The 12618-nt window shown below is 36.5% G+C and overlaps 1 pseudogene across 1 annotated transcript; it reads left to right on the top strand.

Moving 5' to 3' along the window:
• Positions 1-7577: 7577 nt before the first annotated feature.
• LOC149196770 (F-box/LRR-repeat protein 14 pseudogene) lies at positions 7578-10020 on the top strand (annotated as a pseudogene). Its single transcript, XR_016254678.1, has 2 exons — positions 7578-7821; positions 8231-10020. The product of XR_016254678.1 is annotated as an F-box/LRR-repeat protein 14 pseudogene (transcript).
• Positions 10021-12618: the final 2598 nt, after the last annotated feature.

Here is a 12618-nt window from a genome sequence, read left to right as displayed (position 1 = left end):
TTTATTTTAAATTAATTGGTGACCATGTTATTTATCTGGTCTTGTATGTGGATGATATGTTGCTAGTTGGAAATGACAAAGAAATTATCTAGGATTTGAAGACCCAATTGTCCTCCAAATTTGACACGAAAGATCTTGGTGCTGTAAACTATATTTTGGGCATGGAAATTAAAAGAGGTCAGGCAAAGAGGAAGCTCTGGTTAAACCAAAGGAAGTATGTCGAGACAATACTACAGAGGTTTAATATGCAGGATAGTAAACCGGTGAAGGTTCCTATTCCTGTAGGTGTGAGGTTATCTGCTGAACAGTGTCCCAAGACACAAGAAGAGGAAGAGGACATGTCTCGTGTTCCATATGCAAGTGCAGTCGGTAGCCTGATGTATGCAATGGTCTGTACTAGACCAAACATTGCACATGCAGTGGGAGTATTGAGCAGGTTTATGTCAAGGCCAGGAAAGGAGCATTGGACAACAGTGAAGCGGGTTTTCAGATATTTGTGTGGCACTAGTGATTATGGTTTGTGCTACCAAGGAAGACCAGGATTGGACAGAGTGTTGGATATTCAATATTCATGGCTTTGTTGATGTAGACTGGGCTGGAGATCTGGATCAGAGAAGATCTACAAGTGGGTATGTGTTTAACCTATTTGGAGGTGCAGTCAGTTGGATGAGTAAGAAACAATCTGTAGTGGCACTATCAACTACAGAGGCAGAATACATGGCAGCCACTCATGCAAGCAAGGAAGTAGTTTGGTTGCACAGATTGTGTTCAAGTATGGGATTAGTACAGGAAGCTATAAGGATAGACTGTGACAGCCAAAGTGCAATTTTCTTAGCAAAGAACCCTGCATATCATTCAAAGACAAAGCACATTGATGTTCAGTGTCACTTTGTGAGGGATATGATAGAAGACAAAAAGGTGTTGCTAGTAAAGGTGGACACTTTGAAGAATACTGCAGATGCATTGACAAAATCTGTGAGCTCTGAGAAGTTCCCTTGGTGTAGAGAGACAATGGGCATCTCAGGGCTGGATAAATGACTAAGCTCTCTTGTGGCCCCCTGTGGAAAGAAAACAACAAGTGGGAGAATGTTGGGTTGTGTTATATTCTTTCCACGACTAGCCCATGTAGCTAACCGGGGGTTAGAGGGGGGGAGGTCACAGGGGGTTTGAGGTGTACTCGTAACCCCACTTTAGGTTGGGCAGACCCACCTATGGTTTTGTGCATAATTTTCACACATGTTTTTGGACGCGATGGTTTTCGGTCCAGGGTATTTTGGACACGATGGTTTTCAATCCATGGTATTGGATGTTTCAACATGTATAAATATGTATTGTAACATTGAAAGGATCATAATGAAAAATCAAGCTAGTAGTCCCAGTTTTGGGATCCAGGGGAAAATCTCTATGTATATTTGTTTTATGTGTTATTCTCTCGCATTGTTTATTTTCTATGTTTTTAGAATTCATATGCAGGTAATTTCTGTATGGGGTTAAAACCTACACTCTGTAGTGTTGAAACAGAGTTATATCATGTTTAGACAATTAAAACTAAAATAGGACTACCCACCGAGGGGAAACCAGTCCGAGTAAACCAATTAAAAAGTGTTGCCCATGCAGGGGTCCCAATTCAAAAACCAACAAAAAAGTTTCTGGAGTTTTACCAAAATTAACCACATATTTTGAAAAAACATAAAAAAAAAACCCATGGACCATCGAAGGAGCGGGGAACCGAACCCTGGTGTCATGGACATCTGGCTGCATGGACCCACTAGGTGTCGCTTGGTGGAGGCTCTTCCATAATGAAACATTTGTACTCATCCCAGTCTTCCACCACTGCTGGCGTGCCACCAGGGATGCCCCCGACTGCTTGCATGCCACCCGAACTGCCTTCGACTGCATGCCTACCTCCAGGGATGCCTTCACCATGTGGAGGACTGTCATGGCCATCTTTGCGACTGGGCGAAGCAGAGCTACTGTCCGAGCACTTCCATCCGTTGGTGGCTCGCTTCTCCTTTGTCGTCTTCTGCTTGCTATTATCCTCTTTCTCCAGAACTGTGTTATGAGTCTAAACATCCTACTCATCCTGCGGTCGGATTTCTTCACTAAAAGCCACTTTGATAGTGGCAATGATATCAGGGCGATTCATGGTGCTATGAGAGCATAATTGGGTCACGTGGTGTGACTGATGAGGGGGCGCAAGGAGGTTAGTCGTCTGAGTTGCATCATGTATTATTCGAGCATCAAAGGCTTGGGCCCAACCTCTTTTGCTACAAGTGGCGGGATATCTGCCAAAGAATTGGCTTCTGGACGGAGCGAAAAAAGGTGAGGAAGACGGGGTCGTCGGCTCAGGAGGTGGCGGAGAGGGAGGGCAAATATTTCTGCCTCGACTGTTGCCTCGCCTGCTGCGCATCCGGTGTCGAAGACGCGACATGGCTTTGCAGGGAGGATGGTGGTGAATGGTGTGGGCTGAGATGACAAGAGTGTGAGCAGTGATCGCTGAGGGTGAGGCGGAGTCTACACGAGAGTTGATAGAGCTATTCAGGCGAGAAACAGTGATATTCTGAGAAGAATTTAGAGCACAGTGAGCTTTTTGGGAGAAATGGAAACCATCCCCCAAATCAATACAGTTGAGGAGCCAGCAACACCTCCCTGTTGTCATGTGAGAGCTCGGCCATGCAGCATCAGGGGGGCAGGAGCAATTTAGTGGGGAAGGGGTGAATGTATTCTGGCTTGCAGAAGCCATGGCCTTAAGCTTGCAGAGAGCGTCTCGACCTGTGCACCAAAGTAATGGTGCCTGCAGGTTGATGGTGGCTCGCCATAAATTGCCATGGATGGGCACGCGGGTGGCCATGTGGCTTAGCCGCTTGCCGTCCCCCTATCTAATCCTCATTAAATTCTTCTTCATCACCCGCATCCGGGGGCAATGACTCTTTAATTTAAAATCTTAGAGAGATATATTTATAATGACTCATTAATTTAAAGTAAAACTTTCCTCATTATTATTATTTAATAAAAAATCCACATAATTAATAATAAATAAAAAATAAATTTATCAACACTATATTTTCTTACCTATAAAAAAAAGCAATCTTTTAACCCATTTTAAAAACAATATCTTTCTAATTATTATAACACATTTTAAAAACAATACCTATCTAATTATTATAACCCATTTGATATATATATATATATATATATATATATATATATATATTCTTACCTATAAAAGAAAGCAATCTTTCAACCTATTTTAAAAACAATACTTTTCTAATTATTATAACACATTTTAAAAACAATACCTATCTAATTATTATAACCCATTTAATTATATATATATATATATATATATTAAAAAATAACCCTAATTGGCCCCTAAAATAACTTTTTTATGTTTGTAATTTAAAAATACTTTTCATACAAAATGCATTCTCTATTCTAATTATTTTAGATCTACACAAATTTATTTATATTTATTTAAAAAAAATTAATTAATAACAATAAAATCATTAACTCAGCCCAATTAATAACAATAAAATCATTGACGTCCACAATGTAATTTCATTCTTTTGAAAATATTATTTGCAACCTCTTTTTAATTTCTCCATTATTATTATTAAATCATTTCACATCATTAATAATGAATAAAAAGACATTAATAAATACTATATATTATATATCATTAATAATGAACATATTCTCTATTCCAACTAGTTTACATCTACACATTTATTTATATTTATTAAAAAAAATATTGCTTAATGACAATAAAATCATTGAGGTGCACAATGTAATTTCATTATTTAAATTAAAGAGTGATTGAAAATATTATTTGCAACCTCTCTTTAATTTCTGCATTATTATTATTAAATCATTTCACATCATTAATAATGAATAAAAAGATATTAATAAATACTTTATCTATATATATAAATAAGAGTTAATCATCATTAATAATGAATAAAAAGACATATATATATATATATATAAATTATTTTTCCAACATTATCTAAAAACAATATATTTCTAATTATTATAACATATTGGGATTTTTTTTAATATATATATTACAATTGACTTTTTAATTTAAAGAATGAGAATAACCTTACTGATAGTTAAAATAAATTGGATTCATAATTTGTTAAACAAAATATTTTATTTGTCCTTTTAGTTTACTATTTATAAAATTAAGAGTATTTTAATTTGTTCTAAAATCTATGAGATTTACTTGTCAATTGAAAAACAAGGAATATCTAATTAATGTGTTTAGAAGATTTTGAATTAATAACTTTTCATTACATGACATTTTGAATCAATAACCTTCTCACTAAAAAAACATTATATTACCTACTACTCTACCTCTACACAAAAATATTCATTTATATTTATTAGAAAATTAAATAAAATTTATAAAAATGTTAATCAATGACAATAAAATCATTCTTTAAATTAAAAACTCATTGAACATATTTCTTTAAATTAAAAAAAATCATTGAAAATATTTCTATATATAATTATAATAACTTTTTAATTTTCTCTTTAAATTAAAAAATCATTGAAAATATTTCTATATATAATTATAATAACTACTTTTTAATTTAAAAAATTAAAAAGAGCCATTTGTAATGACTCTTTGAATTAAGAATTATTTTAAACTTTATTCATCCCTAAAATAAATTTGAATTGCAAATATTTCTCTCACTAGAGAGATTGAAGGTTTTTTAATTTAAATAATGAGAATAAACTTATCCCTAAAATAATTTGGATTGACAATATAATTATTTATAATGTAAAATTGAATTTTTTAAATAAAAAGTTTATTTTATTTTTAATTAATTTTTTTTATTAATTCATAATGGATTACATCTATTTAGAATATTGGTGGTCTTATTCCTATTATATTTATTGGCCTTTAAATATAGATAAAGCAACACGGATAGTAAACATTCAAATTGAGAAGATCGAAGATTAATGACTCAAAATGTGCAGAATTGTTTAAAAGACAAAAGATGTCCCAAAATCATACTTATCTAGCCATATGACCTGGATCTGGGTTGTTAGGTATGCCACCTCTAGGGCATCGAAAAGCCTCATACACATGTGATTCCATATGAGCCATCCTCCCTTCGAAATGCATCCGCTCCTGAAGACAATTTTGGCCTCTACAAAGGAAGATTTGCATTAGAGGAGTTTTGAGGTCTAAAATAGGCCTCCTAAGGAAATTATAAAATAATAGTGGAAATAAGATTAGATTATATCATCAAATTTTAGAGAGAAAAAAGAAAAAACTATTTTTTCAACTTATCTTCCTATGCGTTTATTCAAATTCCGAGCGACAACACTCATTGGATGCATAATTTGATTTATCATCCAAGGAGTACCCATGTTGGATACTTTCAATGAACCCTCCTACACGAAAAATGAGAAACACACAAAAAACTTGATTGCAATCACGTTTTTTCATGTATTTCTCATTTTTCATGTAGTAGGGTTCATCAAAAGTATGCAACATGGGTACTCCTTGGATAAGGAATTAAATTTTGCATCCAACGAGCACTCCTCGAAATTTGAGTAAAACCTTAGGGATATAAGTTGAAAATACGAGTTAAAAAAGTAGTTTTATTATTTTATTATTTTTTATCTTTTTACTTTTTTACTCCAAAAATGGTGAATCATCCCCGATGGTTGACACCATTATCTTAAATCTTATTGGTTCTTATAAAGTTTATTTTGGTTGTACATTCTTCTTAGGAGGCCCATTTTAGACCTCAAAATTCCCGTATTATCTGTCCAAAAATTGCCATTGATATATTGTATGTTCTACAAAAAAATCATTACCTCATTATCGTCATGTTGTCTGTCTCTTGCGTTTTGCTCCAATACCATTGTCATTACTCGTATATGGGCCTTTAAAGAGTCAAATGTTGATGGAAGTTCCACATGCCTTAGAGATGCCTCCTTCGACTGAACCAGACCTTCCTCCTCATCAAGCTGAGCATTCGGGTGGGCATCACCCTGCCCACGATTGCCCACCCCCCTTTTAGGCCTCCCTCTTTGTCAAAGTATCTTAGGATCCCAAGGAGCTCTCTGTGATCCCCACAATAAATGTTCAACGCTAACTATGCAGAGTACACTAAACTACCCATCCCCAACAACTACAAAGAACACTTCACTAGTTGCTTCCCACCACATAATAAAATGACCAATTCCATAATCCTCCCAAATAGGCCACTTGTCACCACTCTCATAGTTGAGCTTACGAAGCAAACTAGTGGTGACACTATCAATCACTATCAGTGAACTTGCTTGACACAAAATGCCCTAGCCATAAGGAAAATACCTCCAGACTGACCTACTCATCCACCAACAAGCACATTACGATCCCAAACTCCATAAAGGTAGAAAAAAGATCCCTACCTCCCAAAAACACACAAAAAGCTTGAAAACAACACCCAACTCTCCCAAGAACAAAACCAACCACATAAAGAAGACTCCCACATCTTCTTACAAGGGACACAAATCCCTACGAGCTCCACCCGACTATCCTCACGCCCCCACCAAAACAAAGACCAATGCAAATGAGAATCTACAAAAATTAGACAATGCAAGTAGCCAAAATAGAGAGGCGGGGGGGGGGGGGGCATCGGTGGCTTACTTCCCAAAAACGTTGGCTAAACAAAGACTCAACGACACCTACCTCCCCGTTGCCAACCTTCCCCACAAATGTTGTGTTCACTAGAGGAGAATGCGAACCAGGATCCCAGGTCGCATGCTGCTCAAACTTGGGGTTCCACACAACACCATTCTTCTTCCCAACGAAATTGTTCGCCATCACCTACCAAAAAAAGAAAGGGTAAAGCAAGACAACATTCCCCCCCTTCTCCTCTAAAACTGTGATTCTACAAACGCTCCACTTCTTCATCTCCCACCCAAGACAAATGGCCTAAAACCACTAGCCCAATTCACATATACACATCAGACTCTCCAGAACATTTGACTTCCCAACACAATGTTGAGTTTTCATTACACACCTCCCATACATTAATAACATGTTATATGCACATTAACGCCTTGACTTGGGGCCTCCAGTTGTCCAATTACCACCCATCAAAGAAATTTCATTTAAATTAAAAGCATTTTAATTTGTTTTTCAATTTATAAAGCGTAAAATTAAAAACATTTAAATAATCAAAATCACCTTAACTACATCAATATATACTTATAATTAAATTTATATCTATAAAATTTTAAACTAACGTTCTTATCGCAAAAGAAATGTCTTAATAAACACCCCCTCACCAACTATATTTTACCTCCACACAACTCTTCATTTATATTTATTTAAAAAATTGAATAAAACTAATGAAAATGTAATGATGATGGTATCGTTGGCCATACACAATAATATTCCATAAAATAAGCTCCAAAAAGATTAAGGTATCTCTGGTTAGCCTATCTATTTTGCAACTAAAGACGTAATTCGGTGACAATAACTAATCAAGCTACAGCTCAAGAAAACTCGCCTAAACAGAAACTTCCAGAGCAAATAAACAGATAAACATGACTTTTCACAAGTATCCACGCATTTTCATGCCTCCTGAATAAAATATCTTCTTAGTTGCAACTTGTGACGCTTGGATAATAACAAACTTAATAATAAAACACTATAAACTTTAGATTCCATCAGAAAATTATATAGAAAGCTTTGGATTCCATCAGAGAAATATATAGAAAGCTACGATGAAACCTCTTGGACACTTAGGAATGGCGTCCTATATTCACATCAAGTCTTGAGCCTCCATTCAAGCGAGTATTCTGATACTGGTATGTCGTGTTTCGATGATTAAACAGGCATTCAGATTTGGGCTTGTGCTTTTCTATATCAGTAAACCATTTTTCTGTTGCGGCTCTGCGGATTTTTACATCAATGATCGAGCATTCTGATTTGTTTTTTTTTGTGTGTGTTTTTTTTCAAACAATCCTTCTTATTTGGGTATGTGTTAGCTTAATCAATTAGCCAGCACTGTGATGTGGGTATGTGCTTTTCGGAATCAATATCTTCTTGGCTTGCTTATATCTTGCTTTGTGTATGGGCATATTGCCTGTTTTATGTATATTCAATAATAGAAATTGCTTCCTGGTGGATTTCATCATGATTATTTCTCATGATTTTTCTGTTTGTAGGCACAACTTTGATTATTCATTGCCCTTTGGTTCATTGTTTTATATGTAGAGTAATTTCTGGAGATTTGGCTACATGTACGCAATCTGCCACTGGAATTAGGCTTGAGGATGATGGAGGCTTTACCAGATCAGGTGGTGTGGGAAGTACTAGATCGAATTAAAGAAACATCAGACAGAAACACTGTGGCCCTTCTGTGCAAACGTTTCTATCAAATCGAGAAAGACCAGAGGGAATATTTAAGGGTGGGGTGCGGTTTAAGCCCAGCAATTGAAGCCTTATCCGCGCTCTGTATGCGGTTCCCTAACTTAGTGAGAGTGGAGATAGGGTATTCTGGATGGATGTCAAAGCTAGGCAAGCAGTTGGATAATGAAGGGCTTAGAATTCTGTCACAGCATTGCCCTAACCTCACTGATCTCACTCTTAGCTTTTGCACATTTATTACAGATGGAGGTCTGGGGTATCTATGTTCCTGCACTGGGCTTAAGGTGCAATACTGTCTGTGGTTGTAGGCTGCAAAAAATTGTCAACTCTTCACCTGACTAGGTGCCTCAATGTAAGCAGTGTAGAATGGCTGGAGTATCTAGGTCGGCTTGAGAGTTTGGAAGATTTGGCTATCAAAAATTGCCGGGCTATTGGGGAAGGTGATCTAGCAAAGTTGGGGTACGGTTGGAGGAACCTGAAAAGGCTTCAATTCGAGGTTGATGCAAATTATAGGTACATGAAAGTATATGGACGTTTAGCTGTCGAAAGATGGCAGAAACAATGTGTAGCATGTGAGGCTCTGGAAGATTTGAGTCTTGTTAATTGCCTCATCAGCCCAGGTAGAGGACTTGCTTGTGTGCTTAGGAAATGTCAAGCTTTGCAAAATCTTCATCTTGATATGTGTGTTGGGGTAAGAGATAATGATTTGATAAGCCTTGCCCAGCAATGCCCCAAGCTGAAAACCTTGTCATTACGAGTTCCTTCAGATTTCTCCGTTCCTATCCTAATGAGCAATCCACTGCGGTTGACAGATGAGAGCTTGAAGGCCATTGCTCAGAATTGCTCTGAATTGGAATCAGTTTCAATATCATTCTCTGATGGAGACTTCCCTTCCTCATCTTCCTTCAGTCTTGCTGGCATAATTTCATTAATTGAAGCATGCCCTATCCGGGTTTTAGTTCTTGACCATGTTTATTCATTCAATGACAGTGGCATGGAGGCTCTTTGTGCAGCTCACTTTCTAGAGATCCTTGAACTTATACAATGCCAGGAGGTCACTGATGAAGGGCTGCAACTGGTTAAGCACTTTCCATGCTTGAGTGTCATGCGACTTTGTAGGTGCTTGGGTTTGACAGATATTGGACTCAAGCCTCTAGTAGCTTCTCATAAATTGCAAAAGTTAAAGGTGGAAGATTGCCCTCAAATCTCAGAGAAAGGCACTCAAGGTGCTGCAAAGGTTGTCTCCTACAGGCAAGATCTCTCATGGATGTACTGATGGATGGTTGACCTTCATTTTCTGAATCGTAGAATGGTCCATCCATGGATATCATTTGAAGAAATCAGTGCTTATTAACAGGCATTTTATCAATTAGAAGGACAACTTTTATGAAAACAGGGTAATTCTAGGTGTAGTGCTATATGTATTATGAACAAATCATTTGTCTCAAATTTGCTTCCTGACAGAATATGCTTGGAGTAGCCTTTCGCATATATGTACATGCAAGGCTGTCTAGTGGGTAGCTCTTATCCATATGCTGGACTGTTTGAGCGTTTCAAGAGATCAGCTTTCCTTGTATATTTTCTATGTTTGATTTCAGGTTCATAATGTAAATACCTTTCCCGTTGAATTTTTTCCATTTCTCTGGAATCATTTCCCCAACCCCAGCCAAGAAAACTAGCTAGAAAAATCAAGTGAGTGCTTTGAATTGTTTTCATTCTATTGATTTTATAATAAGTGTATTACTCCATTTCTATATCTATACAGATGTAATATAAAGTGTACGGGCAATTTTGTAAAGTATTGTACATCTTATAAGTTCTAGATATAGCAAACTGATGTGTTAATTCATGGTTCTACACATAAGCTTTGCCTGGTATTACAAAACTTCAAACTCTGTTGGTGAGTGTTAATGAGAATGTAGGGGTCTGACTGTTATGTATGCAAATTAGTAGACTTCCTTTGTTCATAGTTTATGGGACCATCATTTTTTCTTTCAAACAAGGAAAGTATTTGCTTAGGATGTGGACCTCTTGTGAGGTTGGCTGATGTATTGTATTGATTACCTAACCATGTTAATATTTGAAATATATCCTAAGTATGCTTATAAAAAAAAGGAAAGAAAAGTATGGAGAGACATAACTTATTAAAATATATCTTTATTACAACAAAAGAGGTATAAATTGGCTCTTTGTTTTTGAGGTGTAATCCATACTACATAGAGGTAAGTTAAGTGCCACCTAGCGAAGTCACACAACTTAAAGTCAGCACTAGTCAGTACAACGGTGTTATAAAATTATATATTACAGAGCAATGGAACACAAAATATATTGCAGAAAATAAACATAAAAAACACGTAAAACAAGAGAGACACAGATATACGTGGTTAACCCAATTTAGGTTACGTCCATGGAGAAATAGACAGTCATTCCTTTTATATTATCTAGGAAACTAAAGAGATACAACTTACAGCAGATTCGTTGTAATTCCCTCTTCGCTCTCACACAATCTCCTCTCTCTTTTTCACTTAGAATATAGATCTACATAGACGCAATACAATTCCCTCATATATAGCGAGGGGTTGCCTTCTAGGGTAAAAAAAAACCTTAAATTAAACATAGCTTCTACCGTCAGATCTCTGCCTAATGAACAACCCAGATTGACTACGAAATTACCACATTTTACAAGGCAATTTTACATCTATTTTTAGCTTCAGGGGCACTGCCTCCAAACCTCCACTGGGGGAGGGGCTCCTAAAGATCGTTGCCGCTCCCCCCTGGACCCCTCCTGCAGCGCAAATATTATAGGTGGCATTGCCGCCACATTACGAACTAGGGTCCAATGCGGTGATACTTTTGAGTAAAGAAGATACTCAGTTCCACACCCAACAAGCGGAAGAGCTAGAAAATGGCTTCGACTTGAGAATGCTCAAGTATAATGTAGTAAATAAGAAACTCAAAAACGCTCTAAATTTCACAAAACCGTTTTGAGATTTTTTATTCCATGACTAATCCTCTTCATAAACATAAAGGTAAACATAAAAGCATGAAAAATTATAGAGCTATGTAAGTAAAAGGTATGAAAATTTATGGAGGTAAATATGCAATTTTACATATAAATTAAATAGTTTGTTCAGTGTTGTATAGAAATTCCACAATGGATAAGTACATTCTCAAGGTGCTGACTCTGGATTCAGTGTTATATAGAAATTCCACAATGGATAAGAACATTCTCAAGGTCCTGACTCTGGACACCATGGATGATGGACCACGAAATGAATAACGAAAAAATATAGAAATATTCAGAATCCAAACAAAATGAGTGGGGAATGCCCACGGTTAGTTTGAAAGGGTAACTAGATTCTTTTGAATATGTAGCACTTCACAATGCAACTATTCTAATAAATGAGAAGCAGAAGCCCTTGTCACTACATCGGAAGGTCCTGACTTAATGTCAAGCCAGCTGAGCTCCTCATCTTTGAATGCTAGCTCCTTTTTCTCAATGATTCAATATGATGTTGGAACAATCTTGTCCAACTGAATTGCATCAATACTCCTGCCTCGTGATGATATTAAAGAGCTATTTATGTTTGAGCCTTTAAAAGAAAAATCAGCAATGATATGAAAATGTAGATATTAAATAGACAATGATCGAATAGACTCTACCATCCAACTATTTAGTGAGGAGTTGAATATTACACTGCGTAAACACTAAAATATTTATCTGCTTTTGCGTTAATTAGTTGTGTTTCTTTGAGTATGTGTTGAAATATACACCAATTATTACCACAACTAGAATGCTTTGGCCCAACTCAAAGATACTAGCATTTGAAGCTCAGGTGTATGATTACTGAAGTCCATCCTACCACAGACCTAGCATATGCTAATGATATTAACAAGAAAGTTTAGAATTAATGTTAGATTTTTATATGTCGTAATTCGGTCAGTCATCTCCACAGTACCAGGGCACACTCACTCAGCCGGTACAGCATAAAATTCGTACAGCCGCATGAGGGTGCACTAATGACCGTCCATTCAATGCTTTGGGAGCTTGATGTTGCAGCAGAGAGAGTGGAGGATTGGTGCAGTTATGTAGGGATGAGTTTGGAGGGTACATACATGCCTATAGGATGCATATGCCAGCTTCTAGTTTAGTCTTGTTATCTGCCATATAACTTGAGGCTCCACCTGTGATTTTCACCACAATAGATTGTTTGCTGAGATGTTTGATCATAGAA

The sequence above is a fragment of the Pinus tabuliformis genome, chromosome 2_2 (genome assembly GCF_031772625.1).
Source record: "Pinus tabuliformis cultivar Carrire ecotype Pingquan chromosome 2_2, CPIR1, whole genome shotgun sequence".
NCBI lineage: Eukaryota > Viridiplantae > Streptophyta > Pinopsida > Pinales > Pinaceae > Pinus > Pinus tabuliformis.
The sequence above is the reverse complement of the archived record's forward strand: the minus strand, read 5'-3'. Positions and strand labels throughout refer to the sequence as shown.